The sequence below is a fragment of the Gracilinanus agilis genome, chromosome 3 (assembly GCF_016433145.1).
Source record: "Gracilinanus agilis isolate LMUSP501 chromosome 3, AgileGrace, whole genome shotgun sequence".
NCBI lineage: Eukaryota > Metazoa > Chordata > Mammalia > Didelphimorphia > Didelphidae > Gracilinanus > Gracilinanus agilis.
This window is the reverse complement of record NC_058132.1, coordinates 483,574,447-483,593,449: the sequence shown is the minus strand read 5'-3', so window position 1 is coordinate 483,593,449 and position 19,003 is coordinate 483,574,447. Positions and strand designations below refer to the sequence as shown.

The 19,003-nt window shown below is 34.1% G+C and overlaps 1 protein-coding gene across 1 annotated transcript in view; it reads left to right on the top strand.

Moving 5' to 3' along the window:
* The window catches only part of GABRG3 (gamma-aminobutyric acid type A receptor subunit gamma3), a 772,628-nt gene that overhangs the window by 451,938 nt on the left and 301,687 nt on the right, over positions 1–19,003 (top strand). The window lies entirely within an intron of this gene.

The following is a 19,003-nucleotide window of genomic DNA, read 5'->3' as shown; positions in this document are numbered from 1 at the left end:
GTGTGTATAGAAATCATTTCCATGATAGAATATTTATATCTTTTTAATCATATTTTCCAATTATATATAGGTACAATCTATAATAATCATTTTATGATATTTTGAAATCCATGTTCTCTCCTCTCCCCTTCCCCAAGACAGCAGATAATATGTTATAGGTTGTACATATGTTTTCATGGAGTACCTATTTGCCTGTTTTTCATGATGTGAAAGAAGACATATATCACTTACATTAGAGAAAAACTCCCAGGGGAAATAAAGTGAAGAATAGTATACTTCATTCTGCATGTAGCGTTCACCAGTTCCTTCTGTGGTAATGGATAGTCCTTTTTGTCATGAGTGCTTTGGCCTATATCCTTGCATTGTTGATAATAGTAAAGTCATTCAATGTTGATCATTGTACATTAATGCTGTGACTGTGTATGACTTTCCTCTGGTTCCACTCTCTTCATTTTACATCACTTCATAAACAGTCTTTGCAGAATTTTTTGTGTTTGCTCTGTTTATCATTTCTTATGGCACAATAGTATTCCAAAACAATCACATACAACAACTTGTTCAGTTATTCCCCAATTAATGGACATCCTTTCAATTTCCATTTCTTTTCCATGACAAAAAGAGCTACTACTATGAATATTTTTGTGCAAGTAGTCCTTTTAACCTACTTTGATCTCTTTGGGATATAGACCTAGTAGTGATAGTATTCACAACTTGATGGTCCTATGGGTATGATTACAAATTGCTCTCCAGTATGGTTTTATCAGTTCATAGCCCCACCAATGGCATATTAGTATCCTAATTTTCCCTTATCTGCTCCAACATTTTTTGTCATATTAGCCATCTGAGAGGTGTAAAGTAGTACCTCAGAGTTGTTTTGATGTGCATTTCTCTAATTAATAGTGATTTGCTACAATTTTATATGACTAAAGTTAGTTTTATTTCTTCTTCTGAGAGTTAACTGCTTATTTATATCATTTGATAATTTATCATTTGGGAGCAATGCATGTTCCTTAAGGCCAATGATGTTTTCTTCTTGTCTTTGTATCCTTAGCATCTACTACAGTACCTGATATAGGAGTCATTTAATAAACACCTGTTGATTTGGTACACAATTTTTACACACTTTCTTTAACAGTTAAAAACTTTAAGTTGGACTAGGTAGCCGTTGATGGAAAACTCTTCTTTTTTTCATTTAATTCTGTTGTTTATAGCTGATTCAAATAAACATTTAATCAAATTATAGCACTAGTGTCTAAGGACAAAAATCACATCATCAGATTGAATTATTAGAATTAGAGAATGTATAAGTTGCAACTCACCCAGATATCTAAGCTCTACCTAAAACATTTTTATAAAGCATGTTTTTCAACATAATTCACTTGAAATTATTTGAAATAAATACATTATTTCTTTGTAATGTACTGATTAGAAGGGAAACCTAATGGAAATTAAGTACCTTTGGGATTTGAAAAGTTGTTCCATAGACTGCTCCAAAAATTTTAGGGTAGTTTTAAGTTTTAATAGCTATTAACTGGGTGAGTTATTAAATTCAAGGCACCCTATATGATTTTATTTGATATTTGCAAAAATCCTGTGATTTAGATATAAATGTATTATGGAAGTGCTATTATTAGGTCCATTTTACATATGAGGAAAGTTAGGCTCAGAGTGGTTATTATTCATAATTATAATAACAACAAATATTTATATAGATTTTTGAATTTCCAATGTGATATATATATGCATACAAACACACATATATATATATATATATATATATATATATATATATATATTACATCCTCACAAAAACTGTGAATTAGGTGACATTATTTTCAACATGAAGAGGTTGAGGCTGAGAGAGGCTTAGGGATGGGTGGTAAATGTTTAAAACACAATTCTAATCCAGGCCTTCCTGATTCCAAATTCTATTTTCTAACCATTGTGCAACCTAACTTGGCAAAATTCACAAAGCTAGCAAGTGTCAGATATGAGACTGAACCAAAATCTTTTTGACTCCAGGTCCAATACTCCAGCTACAATGCAGCATTGAATGATTCGGTTTCAATAGATTAATTCGATTTTAATATATCAAAAGTTTAAGTACCAATCCAAAAACTAAATGAAATAGTGTAATTTTTTATTCCTGCTTCCATCATCTTAGTTAAAGCCTTCCAAATGAATCTCTCCACTTCCAACCCATTTCCCTACATATATACAGAAGTATGAGTGAAATGGTACAAAAGAAGAAATAGAAGAACTTCATAACTGGTTGGAATCAGAGAGCTAAGGAAAAAGAATAGTTAAAAAAGATGCCAACATTCTTAGTTTCAGAAATCAAGTGAATGATGAGGAGACATTGGTTTATGGAGAATATTGGTGAACTCGCTTTTAGACATCTATATATTTTAAGGTGATGGCAGTTGGAGGGGATATAGCAAAATTAGTATGCTAATGCATGGTTCATGGAGTTGTGAATTGATCCAACCATTCCGGAAGGCAATTTGGAACTATGCCCAAAGGGCTTTAAAAGAATGCCTACCCTTTGATCCAGCCATATCATTTCTGGGTTTGTACCCCAAAGAGATCATAAGGAAAAAGACTTGCAAAAAAAAAATTTATCTGCACTCTTTGTGGTGGCAAAAAAAATTGGAAAATGAGAGGGTATCCATTGATTGGGGAATGGCTGAACAAATTGTGGTGTCTGATGGTGATGGAATACTATTGTGCTGAAAGGAATAGTGAACTGGAAGAATTCCATGTGAACTGGAACGAATTCCAGGAATTGATGCAGAGCAAAAGGAGCAGAACCAGGAGAATGTTGTACACAAAGACTCATACACTGTGGCACAATCAATTGTAATGGACTTCTCTACTAGCAGCAATGAAATGATCCAGGACAATTCTGAGGGACTTATGAGAAAGAATGCTGTCCACATCAAGAAAAAGAATGTGGGAGTAGAAACACAGAAGAAAAACGTATGATTGGTCACATGTTCAATGAGGATATGATTGGAGATGTTGATTTTCAATGATCACCCTAGTGCAAATATCAATAATATGGAAATAGGTTTCGAACAATGATACATGTAAAACCCAGTGGAATTGCTCTTTGGTTCCGGGAGGGGGGAGAGAGGAGTGGAGGGAAAGAACATGAATCATGTAACCATGGGAAAATGTTCTAAATTAATTAATAAAATATTTTTTAAAAAGGTGATGGCAATAAATCTATTTGGCAACATAAAACAAATAGTAATGAAATATATGTCAAGCTTAAATCTAAAGGTACATTTGAAGGTCAGATATTGGTAATATTTGGAGCCATTCTAATAGATGAAAGAGAGAACATAGAGAAAATTGTGTAATGGAAAGCACATAAAGAACACTTTTTAGTGGAGAGAACATAGAGAAAAGCTGAGCACTAGGAATTCTGCCAAAGGAAACAGCCACATTTAGAGCACTGGAAAATGAAGAAGTGATGAAGAACACTTAAAGGGGTAGAAAAAGAATCAGGATAATGCAATGTCAAATGCAATGTCACAGAAGCTAAGGAAAAAGAAATTCCTAATTTTTTACCTTTTAGAAATCTTTAGAGCTCTGCAGCCAGTTCATTACAAAGACTTGCGGTATCATTATAGAGCTAGATTTCTGAATATAAAAGAGTAGAAAAGCTGAGTGTAAAAAAAAGAGCAAAGTATTTTTCTTTAAAGCCAAAATCCTATGATTCTGTGGTATCTTCTTAATTTTTTTCAATGGCCTTATTTTTTCTTATTTGTTGTTCTCAGGCTTTTATACTTTAAAGTTCATACTTTTTAGTTTTCTTCCTCATTATGCCACAAAAAACATCTTTGAAAGATTTCTCTAAAACTTTCATTGGTCTTTGTTTTCTTACCCAAACCATAAAATTAATTAGACATTCATGGCAATTTGATTATAGATTAATTCCAACATGGATCCCTCTAATTTGTTGTACTTACTCATAAGCTATTGATTGCATGACTATTTTAAAACATACTTTTTAAGGTAGTAATCAGCTTTAGTGATTTTTGTCATTTGAGTTCCTTAATAAATTTTATTGATATCTTTTATTTTTAAGTCATCTACACTTCTCTTTCCTGTCCATTGCCCAAAGAACCATTTCTTATAATAAAGGAAAAGTAGGAAGAAAAATAACAAAACTAACCAGTATTTAAATATTAAAGCTATTTTCAGTGTCCCACACTCACTGTCCCTCATTTCTGCAAAGAATCAGGGAGATACAGTTTTTAGTATCTCTTCTCCCATTAGATTGTGACCTCATTGAGAGCAAGAACTATCTTTTACCTTTCTTTGTAACCCTAGTGCTTTGTGCCTGCATATGGTAGATGCTTAATAACAGTGTGTCAGCTACTCATTTCTTTGGTAGTCTTAATGCAAGTGTTCTTAGGGTTTTTAACTCTGTGTGTATGTGTGTGTTTGTGTGTGTGTGTGCGCGCGCACATGAGGGGGCTCTTTTACAGTCTGGTAAAAACTATCAAATACTTATTGAAATAATATTTCTAAATTCATGAATCAAAATACATGCTGTTTTTTAAGGAAACCAATTATTTTGAATTACATTTATATAGGTTTTTTAAAAAAAAATTGAATCAAATATAGAACCACTATCTTAAAATCTTGATAACATCATAAAACCCAGGTTTCTCACAGAAAAAAGTACAACCATTTTGACAGTGAGAGTCAAGCATGGCACTATAAATAAGGTAATAAATGTCATATTAACAGTGATCTTTCCTACAGTCCTCTATGGGAAATCATTTAGTAAAAACATTATTACAAATAAATTTCACATAATAGTGATTAACCCATTCATCATAACAATTTTTTATAACCCTTACCTTCCATCTTAGAAATATGTTCTAAAGCAGAAGAATGGGAAGGGCTAAGCAATTAAGTACCTCCAGGGACACACAGCAAGGAAGTGCCCAAGGCAAGATCTTAGACCTCTCATCCCCAGTCCAGGTTCTCTAACCACTGAACAACCTAGCTCCCCCCTCATCAGAATAATTGAATTCAGTTCAAAAATAGTATTTTAAAAACCTATTGTTTTGAATGGGTGGCACGAATACTTGTATTATATGATCTGTATGGATCTTATAGTTTAATAGAAGAGATGATACATAGAGGGAATCTTCCACTTAGATATAAAGAATTTGGCAGGTATAGTGCATTGCAGTTCTTTGATAGCTTCCACTGGTCAGACAAGAGACAAATTCATTTCTTTAATTATAATTTGATCATTCTGAAAGAAATATCAGCATTAATTACCTACCTGCCAAAGAATATGCCTTGAAAGTCCTATAAGAACTAAAGCTGTAATTGCCCAAGCTTCTTCAAATATTATGATCATTGATCCACAAAATGAATGTCAAAGAAGGCAAGTACTTCAATTTTCATTGGCATATGAATCAATTGCTGTCACTATAATCCCTGCCTACTTCTTTTTAGAACAGTACTTGTCATTGGCCTGATAATTGTCAGAAATTCCAAAAATAATTTATTTTGGAAAAGATATCAACCATGTTCATGTCTCATTACTACAATTTTCCTTAGGATTTTCGGGGTCCAGTGTAATTAATGAGATAATCATAACATGCTCCTTAAACAAAAGTCAGTTCTGAATCCTCAGTAGGCAGCATGATGTAGAAGAAAGAAACCTCTTGCTCTAGGGAAAGAGGAGCAAAGTTTAAATTTCAGTTCTACTACTTCCTCCTTGTATTATATTGAATTGGCTCAGTGGTGGCAAACAAGTAAAAGAGGTCACTAACATGCATATAAGGATCCCTTTAGGTTTTAGGTTTGACTTACAGCCATATATCAATATTATTTATATTCTAACATATTTTGGTTTATTTTGTTACATATTTCCCAATTATATTTTAATCTGGATTGGGCTGCATTTGGGAATGTTTGAGGTAACAATGTGACTCATGTACTACATGTTTTATACCTGTGGAATAGATGAGATATTATGCACATTCTCTCTCTAAAGATATCACTTGAATTTGGTGCTCATTCTTAGTTATTAGGAATATTGATTAACATTTTTCTCTATATAGATATAGGTATACTTGATTGTGTTACTCTTTCATTAAAAAATCTCAATTAGGTCAATATTGATTGCAAAGTACTCTCTAAATTGCTTCGACTTATCATTAAAATTTCTTTATAGTCTGGTAACTCCATGTATAATTTATTGATGATCTCAGTGAACACTATACTCATCTATTCTATAGTAGCTGAACAAAACTGTTCCTTTCTTTTATCTTTTTTGTTCTTTTCCTTTTATATATCTAAGATAATCTTCTATTCCCTCTTCATTCACCTTTTGAATTTCTATCCAGCTCATATGCCTTCTTCTATATGAGGTCTTTCCTGGATCCCCAACCTATACTCTCTTCAGCAGAATGACTTTGAATTTCATAAAGCACTTTGTTTTACATTCTTTTAATGAACTCATGTGGTATTTTGTATTAAGATTATCTGTGTCCTATTCCTTTACGGATGCATAAGGTATGGTCATGTGGTTCCCTTTCCAGTGCTCATTTTTATTGCATATCACTGCCTTTTAACAAAAGTTAGAAGCTATTAAGGATATGGTTCTATTTGAAGACTGGCCTGCCAATGCTAATAATCAGTTCATAAAATGAATATAGAGAAATACTGACTGATCCTCAGGCAAAAAATTAGAATCAATAGTGTCCTGAATGAATGAGTCTTAACTGTGGAAGACATTTTTTTCTATGGCAGGTGGACTAGTTAAAACTAAAAAAAGAGCTAATATGTGATGGATATTACATCACTGAAATAACATAAACATTGCTACAAAATTGTCAAATATAAAACGAACTCCAATGATCTATTTATAGAATCCTAGTAATATACATTTTCTTCCCATTTGTTCAAATACATAGTTGGACTGAATTTCTTTTACTTAAATTATCTGATGTTATGACCTGGAATTCACTGTTTCAAAAAAGCCTCAAGAATTCTTGGCTCACTCAGATGCTTTATAACTAGCAAGTTGTTTTAAAATAATGCCAGTCAAAATTGGCTTGTTCCCATGACTGCTGCCAAACCTGCATAATAAGCCTGGATCTCTTCCAGGAAGAACATCCCAGCGGGTGGGATCTACCTATTCTGTCATCATTAATGGAAGAAATGGAAGTCACTAACATCCTCTTTGAGAGGGGAACAAATCACCATGAAAGACCTTTCTGTCTTTTGGAGGAGATAATCTCTGAACAACAGATGCTGTATAGAAATTAGTGGTGATTTTATGAATGCTAAAGGAAGTGGCTCAGGTGCAAGATCTCTATAAGCAAATCCCATCTTCCAAGTTAGCATCATTTCATTGTTCCTTAAGAAAATCTGTATCAAATAACAAAGGGAAGGCTTTAGTTTGTTCAAGAGTTGTGGAGCTAAATGGCCCAGAGGTGTCAAATACTGTAGCCATAAGAGGAAAAACCCTCTCTTGACATTCTGCACTTTGGAATCAATAGAGAAAGGGGTAGGAGAGGTAGTAAATTATGTCCATTTTTTCCCAGGGAGAGGAAGAAGAGGTCTGACTGATTTTGCTTGCCAGAAAGATTCAGGAAAATAACTTCTTTTGGCAAAAACAAAACAAAACAACAGTGTTAGCAGAGGTAAAGTAAGTAGAAAGTAGTAAGTAGAAAGTAGTAAGTATAAAGTAGAATTGCCAGTTTGTTCAGAATTCACCGAGTTGGTACATATTAGAATCTACTATACTGTTGGTGAAATAGGAGGGGGAAGCATATTTGAGAAATATCAAGGATTTTATCAGTGCTATTACATTAGAATGGCTTATTTAATTTTAGAATTTTGGCTGGTTTATATAGTTCATGAAGTTATATCACCCTGATGAAATTCAGAAGGAAAAACTGATGACTTGTCATTTAGTTTTTACAACTAGAAATTTCAGAGAGAGACAGAAACAGAGAGACACAAATTGACAGAGAGAGACAGAGAAAGAGGCAAAGAGAGAGATCCAAGCATTATGGTATGAAGGACTTGAGAATAAAGAGATCACTTTGAGGCCAGGGAAGAATTAATGTGGAGATGGCATATGATCTGACCCTTAAATGAAAGAGAGGGTTTTCAAAGTCATAGACATGTCTTGCAATTCTCCAATGTATTCACAATCTAATATGATATATTATGGTTATTTGTATATATTTTATCCTTTCTTCTAGATGAAAAGCTCTATAAGAACACGCTACATCATCTCTAAATTTTGTATTTATTTCACAAATCTAACATGGGCCTTTGTACAGAATAGGCACTTCAATGAGTACAAATCAATAACTAAGATGATAAACTAGATGTATATAGTCATAATATATATATATATGTATGTATGTATATATATATGCATATGTATATTGTTGTGAGGAAGTTTACTGAATTATTATTTAGGAGACTTAGCAGGCAGGGCTGGAGAATTCCAAACGGAATGGGGAAGCAGGAAGTGTGGCCTCTCTGAGACAGACTACATGGTGGTTGGGTCAAGTTGTAACTGATCCTGGGAGACCTCAGAGGAAGTGGAGTTTGCACCCAGATTTCCTGATATCCAGAAGGAAGACTGTCATCTACTTGTGGGAGATTTTGGTAGAGACTATTAATCCCAACCTAAGTTGCAGGTTAACTTGGGCTGGGTTAGCTCCCAGATCTATCCACCTGAAGAAGAACAGATAGTGGTCTTGGAAGAGCTGCAACATCGCTGGAGTGTGTTAGGACTCTGTTGTGAGGATACCCACTTCAGTCCTGCTATTCTCTGGGCCCTGTCTTGTTTAGTTCTCAGTTCAGTGTAGATAAGTCCCTCCCCTGACCCTGTGGTTTGCCCATAGTCTGGAAGTATAGAAACCCCTATTCCCATCCTTTAGACCAGGGGTTGGCAATGTATGGCTCTCTAGCCATATCTTGCTCCACCTCCCGACCAGCCAGTCCAGGCAGAGCCCCAGGATGTGCTCTTCAGCCCCCGCCCCATATTCCAGCGCCAATGTATGGCTCTCTAGCCATATCTTGCTCCACCTCCCCACCAGCCAGTCCAGGCAGAGCCCCAGGGGGCTCTTCAGCCCCCGCCCCATATTCCAGCGCCTTCTGCCTCCATCCTCCTCCTTCTGCAGGCATTTATGGCTCTCACGGCCAAAAAGGTTGCTGACTGTTGCTTTAGACCATAGTTCCCTTAATTAAATTTGTCACAAACTCTCTTCTCATTTGCTTGCTGGTTTTCACAGATCCCTTGTCTAGGTGGGGCAGGGTGACAGTTAGGCCTAACTGTCACTTCTGCAACAGTCATTTCCCCTAACAGCTCAACCCAGTTTCCCTAACTTGTTAAGTCCCCACCTATTGTCCATTCTTGTCTCCTACTCACCCTTCTGAACCCACATATATTTAAGTTAACTCCCCTGTTTTTCCCCATAAGAATATATAACTAGTTGTATCACACTATAATAAAAATGTATTGGAGATAAGGTTTTTTGCAAATACTTCAGAGAAAAACAAATGATATCAAGTATAAGAGTTTCAGAGCAGAAAAGTGAGAGCAAAACGATTCATTAGCCCTTAGGATAGATCTTTGCAGTCTTGAAATGATTTTGTAGAAATCCTCAAATCATAATATGATTCTTCTTTGGAACTGCCTTAACATCTTTTATCAATTCTGTTTATGAAATTATTGTTTCTCATTATATTATACTTATTTGGGTATAAGTTTTAGGTCCCTTACTAAATTGTAAATGCCTTAATAGGAGATGTTATCTTATTTGTCCTTGCAACTCTCTTAGCAAAACACTTAGTTCTTACTACCTTAATCTCTACTGCCATTTTGATTGTTCACTTTAGTCATGTTTCAGTATCATATGAAACATCTCATCTTTCTTGATTTTTTAAAATTCTCTTCTCACACTTCAGTACCTTATATTTCCAACATCTTTATCCCATCACTTTATCCTTCCTAGTTCTTGCTTCAAATTTCATTGCTTTCACAGTCATTTTGGTTTCACATTCTTCTCTGTCTGAATCAATAACCTCTCGACCTTACATTCTTCCTGCAATACTTATGGATAATTCCCAACATTTTCCTGAGATATTGGTCATTTCTAGTGGAAGTCATGAAATCATATTGACTGAATTCACTACATATTTATGTTATTTAAAATCAGTTTGTTCTTTATATATTCATTAATTCTATTCCTTGGGATGAAATGGAATCTGTGCCATCATGCCTTGCGATCTGTCCTATTTTTACAACCCTCTTCTCCCAGCTCTGTCACCTGATCTAATAAAATAACTCAACCCTCTCTGGACCTAGGAACCCTCCCCTCTTCTGGAACAGTTGGACTTCAGGGCCTTACCATTTGCCCAAAAGCTAAACTTTCTTTTATGTTTTGTTCTCCACCAGTTAGAAATTATTTCCTTGAGAGTAGGGATTGTTTTGATTTTTCTTTATATTCCCAAAGACGAGTACAGGACTTGGTACATAGGAAACTAGTGCTTAATAATGTGTTTCATTCATTTCATACTTGTACTCTAATTGACTTGTCCAGTACTGTCTCCATTCATCTGCAGGATTAAAACAGCTTGTCTGCAAATCTTCACTTGTTGTAATCCTTATTATTCTTTAAACATTAGTTTTAGCTAGAAATAATGGTTCCCTCCTCAAATCTCTCTCATATCACCCCACTAAATAATTCCAATCACATTTAGCATATAAGTTTTATTATAGTATCTATGTGTTATTTTGTATCCGTAAAAATGTTATAAGCTCCTTGAGGAAAGGAAAAATGGTACTTTTATAATCTTGAACCTGAGCTCAGGTCCTCAGCCTCTTCTGACAGGAGTCAGTCAATCAATAAGTATTGATTAAATACTTAATTATGTTTTAAGCATTGTACTAGGCACTGTGGATACAAAGAAAGGCAAAAAATATGATCCTGTCCATATTTTTGGAAATATTATTATCACCATGGAAATGTAGTTTGTTTCCATGGAGATAACATGGGAAAAACTATTTTATATATAAGATGTAAATGGAAGATAATTTCAGAATTGAAGCACTAACAATGAAGGATTAGAGACAGGAGGAGAAGAACCATGAAAGACCTCTTGAAAAGATAGGATTTGATTTCATTCTTCAAAAAATCCAAAGAATCTAGTAGGCAGATAGGAGGAGAGAGAGCATTTCAGATATGGGAGACAACCAATGAAATAGGCATAGTGTAAGGAGATAAAATAAGGTGTGTAAGGAACAGACAGAATGCTGTGTGTTACTAAATAGTAGACTATACCAATGGGAAAAATTGTAGAAGACTAGAAAGATAGGAAAGGGTCAGATTACACAGGAATTTAAGAGCCAAACAAAGGGTTTTATATTTGATCCTAGATGTAATTGGTAGGCATGGGAGTTTACTGACTAATCAAATGAAGTGACAAAGTCAAAATTACATTTTGGGAATATCATTGTGACAACTAAATGGAGGGTGGATTGGAATAGGGAGAAACTAGAGGTGAGGAGAATAATCAGAAGACCCTGCCACATTTAACCATCTGTTTATACTGGAACCTCATTTATCATGGCATTATGCATCTGGATAGTCAAATGTATCCAAATTAGTAAACTGTTAAGTGTAGAGCAAGAATAAAATGATGAGTAAAATTTTAAAAGTAAGATTGAAACTACACCTGTTTGGGAAGTTAGTAAAAGGCAGTAAGGTGAAGTTTTTAGATTGTCAAAAGGAAAAAGACACTGAGAAACTTTCGGTATGATATTTTTTTTTCTCGTAATGACAAAAATGTTGCTGAAGCTTCAGGTAAAGATAGAAAAATGCAGTGAGATCATTCATTGACTTTTATGCTGCCTAATTCCATTATTGAACCTAGATTAATTATTAGGGAAATGCCATCTACAGTCATGTGATTAGTTTCAGGGAAGTCTGAATTTCTGGTGAAAGTTGCCTCCATATAAAAGGTTGAATAGCATTTTTCTATTCTTCTAAGATAATTAATTTGATTAGACAATATGTATCAATTAATGAACCTTGTCTTCACTGTTTATGGATAATGTCTCTGCTGAATCCTGCCAGTATATAGTCTGTTTTCAACTTTGGGCATCGATCAGAACTCATAAGTTGTCATAGTGCCCTAGAAATACTCCAAGGTCAGTGGAGGAAGAAAAAGAAGGGTGTGTTAGATGTTGGAGAAATGAGACTTCAACAGTTATGGACAATTAAGAGTCAGTAAAAGTTTATGTGTTGGCAAAGGATAAAATAATTTTATTATACTTTTCTTACCTTTCTCTTATACTTTTCTTGGAGAAATTGTTTAAAATGATCCCCTCCTCCACCAACACCTGAAGTCATATTTCCAATTCTCTGTAAATCATAAACTTGAAAACCTTCTTAACTCTGCTAAAGTCCTAATATGAATTTTTTCCTGACTTTGCCAACTCACAATGATCTCTCCCTTTGTAAAGTACAGGATTTCCTGGTCTTTTATGGTTTGTGAAGCACTTTGTCAGTTTGATAAACTCTGTGGGTTTCTTCTAAATACATTTTTGTTGCCTACATTAACAATTGAAAGAAATGGTTAAATTTCAGTTAAAGGCGAGTGAAATATAAAGATATTTTTCCATTCAACTTTATGGATTCCTGAAATCTATCCACACATTCCTCGCTGAATAATGGTTAAGACTTCTGATATAATGGAATGAATTATAAAGCTATTCCAGGTAAATCTATTTTTGCCCCTTACTACTGATATGCATTTCATCAAATTAGATAACCTCTCTATACTTCACATTTTTTATCTGTCACTTGAGGAAAAAAACTAGAATCCTTCTAAGAACTCTTTGAGTTTTAAAATTATAGCATTCAGTTAACTCTCAAAGTATCCACTGAATCAAAGAGTATGCACATAGTTTTATAGCTCTTTGAGCATAGTTCCACATTACCCTCCAGAAAGTTGGATCAGTTCACAACTCCACCAACAATGAATTAGTGTCCCAATTTTGGCACATTCCCTCAAACATGTATCATTTTCCTTTTCTGTCTTATTGACCAATCTAGTAGGTGTGAGGTTGTAATGTTAGAACAATTTTAATTTGCATTTTGCTTATCAAAAGTGTACTAGAACATTTTGTCATATAATTGATAGATTTTATTTCTTCAACCGAAAAATGTTTATTCGTATCCTGTGATCATTTGTTAATTGGGGATTGACTTTTACAATGTTAATTTGACTGTTTCCCAAAGATTTTTTTAAAGGGGAAAAGGAGCTACTTGTAGAAAAAACATTTATTATAGCTCTTTTTGTGGTGGCAAAAAATTGGAAATTGAGAGGATGTCCATCAATTGTGTGGTGTATGATGGTGATAAAATACAATTGTGCTATGATGATGAGCAAGATGATTTCAGAAAAAGTTAGAAAGACCTACATGAACTGATGCAAAGTGAAACAAGCAGAATCAGGAGAACATTGTACACAGGAACAGCAATATTGTACCATGCTCAACTACAAAAGACAATTATTCTCAGCAACACAATGATCCAGGACAATTCTGAAGGACTTATGACAAAGAATTCTCCAGAGAAAGAGCTGTTGGAGCCTGAATACACAACAAAGCACTGTTTTTCACTTTAGCTTATTGGTGCTTTATTTTAGGGCTTTGTTTTATAAGAGTGTTCTTTTACAACAATATACAACATGAAAATATGTTTTTCATGAAAATATATGTATTACCCATATCAAATTGCTGAACATCTCTAGAAGGCAGGAGGGAAAGGAGGGATAGTGACAGCTTGGATCTTATAATTTCAGAAAACAGGTGAAAATTGTTATTACATATAATTGGGAAAATAAATATATTTGTAAAACCTCCATCATAGATTTCTGATAGAAACCATGCACTTTCTACCATGGAAGTTCAGTCTTTCAAAGATGATGATTTGAGAAATTATCTGGGAAAACTGAAGACTTTCTCCAAGAAAAGGCCAGAGAGGTTGAGCCTTTGCTAATAAATTAATGGGTTCATGAATAAAAAAGAAGGAAATGTATACTTAAGGACTTACTCAAATTTAAGAGGCCAGGTTGCTAATACCAAAGACATACTATTTTTAAAGTGTCTCATTTTCAAGAGAATACAAGTTTAGTTACTTTTTTTTTAAACCCTTGTACTTTTCGGTGTATTGTCTCATAGGTGGAAGAGTGGTAAGGGTGGGCAATGGGGGTCAAGTGACTTGCCCAGGGTCACACAGCTGGGAAGTGGCTGAGGCCGGGTTTGAACCTAGGACCTCCAGTCTCTAGGCCTGACTCTCACTCCACTGAGCTACCCAGCTGCCCCCTAGTTACTTTTTTTAAAACAACAAATATCTGTCTTTTCTTGTATTCTATCCATCACTGGAAAAAGAAAAGAAAAACAAATTTTTTGTGACAAATATGCAGAGTCAAGCAAAAAATAAATGTCTTACATGTGATAAGTCCAAAAAAATGTATTTAAATCTGTACCTGGAGTCCATAATCTTTCTGTCATGAGACTGGAAGTATTTTTCAACATTGGTACTATGGAGTCATGCTTAGTTATTCACTAATAATTTTAAATAAATATAATGATAGTAGAATTTTTCCTTATATGGAAATTTTATTTATGAGCATTATAAATGAACACTACACCAGAATTAATAAACTTGGGATGCAAAGAATTTGGCATGTTATAGTGGAAAGAGCATTGACCCTAAAGTGTTTTGTTTTGTTTTTTATCCTTATCTTCTGTCTTAGAATTAATACTGTGTATTAGTTCCAATGATGGTCACACAGTCAGGAAGATTCTGAGGTCAGACCTGAACCCAGGACCTCCCAACTCTAGTGGATTTTAATCCACTAAGCTACCTAGATGACCCCTCCTTAAAGGGTTAAAAGGGTAAGCATGGGATAGGAGAGTAAATCTCGGTTGTGTCATTATTTAGGTGACCTAGGGTTAAAAAAAAACTATAGGTCTCAGTTTCCTCATCTGTAAAATGAGTGAGATTGACCAAAGATCTAGATTTATGATGCTTCCAAAATATTGTCATCTAATCTAGAAACTATCCAATCTCCCACAGAAATGACTCCCTATTGTCTTATGTCAATTCATACTCTTCTGTCTTTCAAGCTCCCTCCCAAATATTATCCTTATTTTAAGCTTCCTTCCCATATTTTTGCTTTTTTAAATATCTCAAAATGTTTCATTTGCCTTCACTCTACTTCTTTCCTAGCTTTACTCCATCTCCTTATTTTTCAAAGCTAAGTCCCTTCTTCACTACAATTCCTCTGAGCACCTCAGCTAATATTCTTTTCTTCTTTCCCTTTTTTCCTTTTTATTGTTCCATCTGTTAATTTTGTCTTCCCAGCAAAATCCATAGTTATTTATAAACATTTAAGCATGTATTATATTTCATTTTATTTCCCACGGCAAATAAGGAAGAAAAAAGTGAGAGGAAGTGATAGAAAACATACAAAAATGTGACATAGTTTTATAAGAATAATATCAGGAATGAAAACAACAAAAATTTTAAGAATTTCTTTTTTCTCTTAGTAATGTGTAGTAGTTATTGGGGAAGAGAATATGATAAAAGAAAACAGATATCAGTTTTAATATAATGATAATATACAATGGAAAAGTAGAGAAGAATTAAAATGATCATGTTGAGATCTTACTCTACTTCTGTCTTCTATTCTGAGGTAAATGATCTAAGAGTTGGAAAAGCCAGAACAAAAAAAGTGACTAATACGGACTTGAAACCCAATGTAAATGGCAAGAGATTAAGAAAGCACCCAGCTGCACTGATGAATTAATATTTCCAGGACACAATGAAATCTATTTGTAGTTACTGAAATAATTGATAGATATAATTGCTGAGCTACTATTAGTGATCTTTTAAAGTCATGGAAAATGGAAGTGGTAGTACAAGATTAGAAAATGACAAATATCCCATTTTTTTAAAAGAAAGGGTTTAGAACCTATAAATTATATACATTTATAAAATTACATGTTGTGCTTGACTTTGTTTCCTGGGAAAAGTGTGTCATGTGTAAAATTGATATAAAAATCTCTAGAAAAGCACCTGGTGATCGTAAAACTTCAGTATGGAATCATTAAGAACATGTGAAATTAACTTCACTCTTTTAAAGATGAATTGTTGTTTTGCTAATATCAAGGATTTATTTTTTCTCCCTCTAAAAAGTTAGAAGAAGAAAAGAAAGAAAAAGGAAGGAAGGAAAAAGGGAGGGAGGGAAGGAGGGATGGAAAGGAGAATGGAAGAAATCAAGTATGGTCAAGCAAAACAAATATTCTTAAATAGGCCATGTAAAAAAATCATTCATTTTTGCATATTTTCATATCATCTCTATGTCAAGAGCTAGGAAATATTCTTCATAAGTCTTCTCATGTTTAATTATTTAGTAGTTGATCATATAATGAATAAGATTCCTCAATTCTTTCAAAATGTTCATTTTAAACCCCTGATTCTATTAATTTCCCTTTGCATCAGGTCAAACAAGCTTTTCCAAGTCTTTTTGAGATTAACTTTTTTCTTCATTTCTTTACAGCTCAATAATATCTCATTTTATTTATATTCTCATTCCCCAAATGATGAGTATCATCTCAGTTTCCATTTCTTTACCACCTCAAAAAGAACTGCCTTAAATATTTCCTTTTTCCCCTTCCTTAATCAACGAAACTATTTAAATAATGTTTATGTAGGTTTTAGAAAATGATTTGAAATGTATTACATGCTTTTCAAGTAGAAAAGATGAAGAGCTATATCCTAGATTACCCCACAGTTTTAGACATATTTAGAGACTTTGTCAAGTGTAATGCTGCTCAAGGGCTTTTTATTGCTCATAAGGAGATGGGAATGACTAAAGATGATGCACACAGGCAAAGGGTGCAAGAAATCTTAGCACATCTTCAAGCCTTGATTTTGAGTACAATTAGGAAAATTTAGTACTAGCTGAATGGTCAGACCTAAACATAGATTATTAATAGATTAATGCAATTTGGAAGTATATTTTTATTGGAGAGATTCAGGATCACTTCTGGACCTTACACTATTTCACATTTTTATCAGTGACTTAGATAAAAGAATAAATATCATTCTGATCACACTTACAGATGATACATAGTTAACAAGGATAGTTAAAACATTGAATATCAGATAGAAAAATATTCAAAAAACTAAAATATTAGACCGAATAATGGGGTATAATACAATAAGGATAAATATGAATGCTTAAGATTAAGTTTTAAAAAATCAATTTTCTGAGTATAAGGTAAGGGAGACGTGATAAAGGCATCACAGATTTTAAGATGGAAGGGACTTGGAAGTTTGTCCCAAGTCTTCATTTTTACAGGTGAGGTCACTGAGAAACAAGGAATTTTAAGTAATTTGTACAGAGTCACATAGCTAGTAAGTATCTATGGAAAGTTTTAAATATTTCCGAGCAAAACACACATGACACTATCCACCCTGCCACCTACTTTGTTTGCTTGTTCATTTTTTTCCCTCCAACTATTCACCTCAGGGCATTAGACTGTTTGGTCATCTAAGAGGATTAAGGGACAAAAAGGTCATTTTGAGTAACCAGTGTGTTGCAATTCAAAAAATTTATAACACAATAATAGTCTGCACGAAGGAAGATATAGGGTCAAACAGGTGACATAGTTCTACTATATTCTTACTTTGTCAGGCTGTCCCCAGGGGTATTGTTTTAAAATCTAGAAAACATGTTTTAGAAAGGAATGATTATTTGGATAGCATACAAAGAAGGGCCACTGGGGTAGGGAAGGATTTTGATATGATAAAATCCAGGAAGGTTAAATGCATTGGGAATATTTACCCTGGAAAAGAAGTGACATAAAGGGACCCTACTTGTAATAACTCCATCTTTTTCTTACTTTTACTTTATCCTCTGATTCTGGTTTACTTAGAGCCCACCAAAAATTTTAAATGCTCATACAGTGTATTTTTTCTAATTTAAGAGGTTTTTTTTTAAACTGCCATTATTTTTAAAAATTTTTACATCAGAAACAAGTTATGATAATTGCTTTCTGATATTTTACAATTCATATTCTCTCCCTATTCACCTCCCCCCCCCTGCCCTGAGAAAGCAGGCAATTTGTTGTGTTATACATATTCTTTAATGCAGTATATATTTCCATGTTTAACAATGTGAAAGAAGACATATTACTGATATTATAAGAAACTCTTGAAGTGAAAAATTAATCTGCATTCAGACTCCATCAGCTTCTTCCTGGCATTAGAAAGATAGCCTTTTCCCATAAAGAACAACCTGGGAGTTGTCTTGGATCCTTACATTGCTGATGATAGTTAAATCATTCATAATTGATCATTGTACATTATTGCTGTTACTGTATACAGCATTCTCCTGATTCTTTACTTTTCATCACTTCATGTAGCTCTTTCCAGGTTTTTTGTGTTTATCTTGTTTGACTCATGTAGTTTAGATAAGATGGGAATCACCAACTCTATTCCTTCCAGTGAGATGGAGGACACCAGGCTTAAACATCCAACTTTCTCTGCTCTCTCCAAACCGATAAGTAATGTCATCTATGATCAGATTTACTCTAAGTCTTATGATCATTCTCTAGTAATAAACAAAAGCATTCACATTCTGTTAGTATGGTGGGGATGAATCTTCAGATGACTTCCTACAGTCAAAGGATATGCTACTAGAAATATTTTGGGAGGGTAGCTGGGTGGCTCAGTACATTGAGAGCCAGGCCTAGAGACGGGAGGTCCTAGGTTCAAATCTGGCCCCAGACACGTCCTAGATGTATGACCCTGGGCAAGTCAATTGACCCCCATTGCCTAGCCCTTACCACTTTTCTGTCTTGGAGCCAATACACAGTGTTGACTCCAAGATGGAAGGTAAGGGTTTTAAAAAAGAA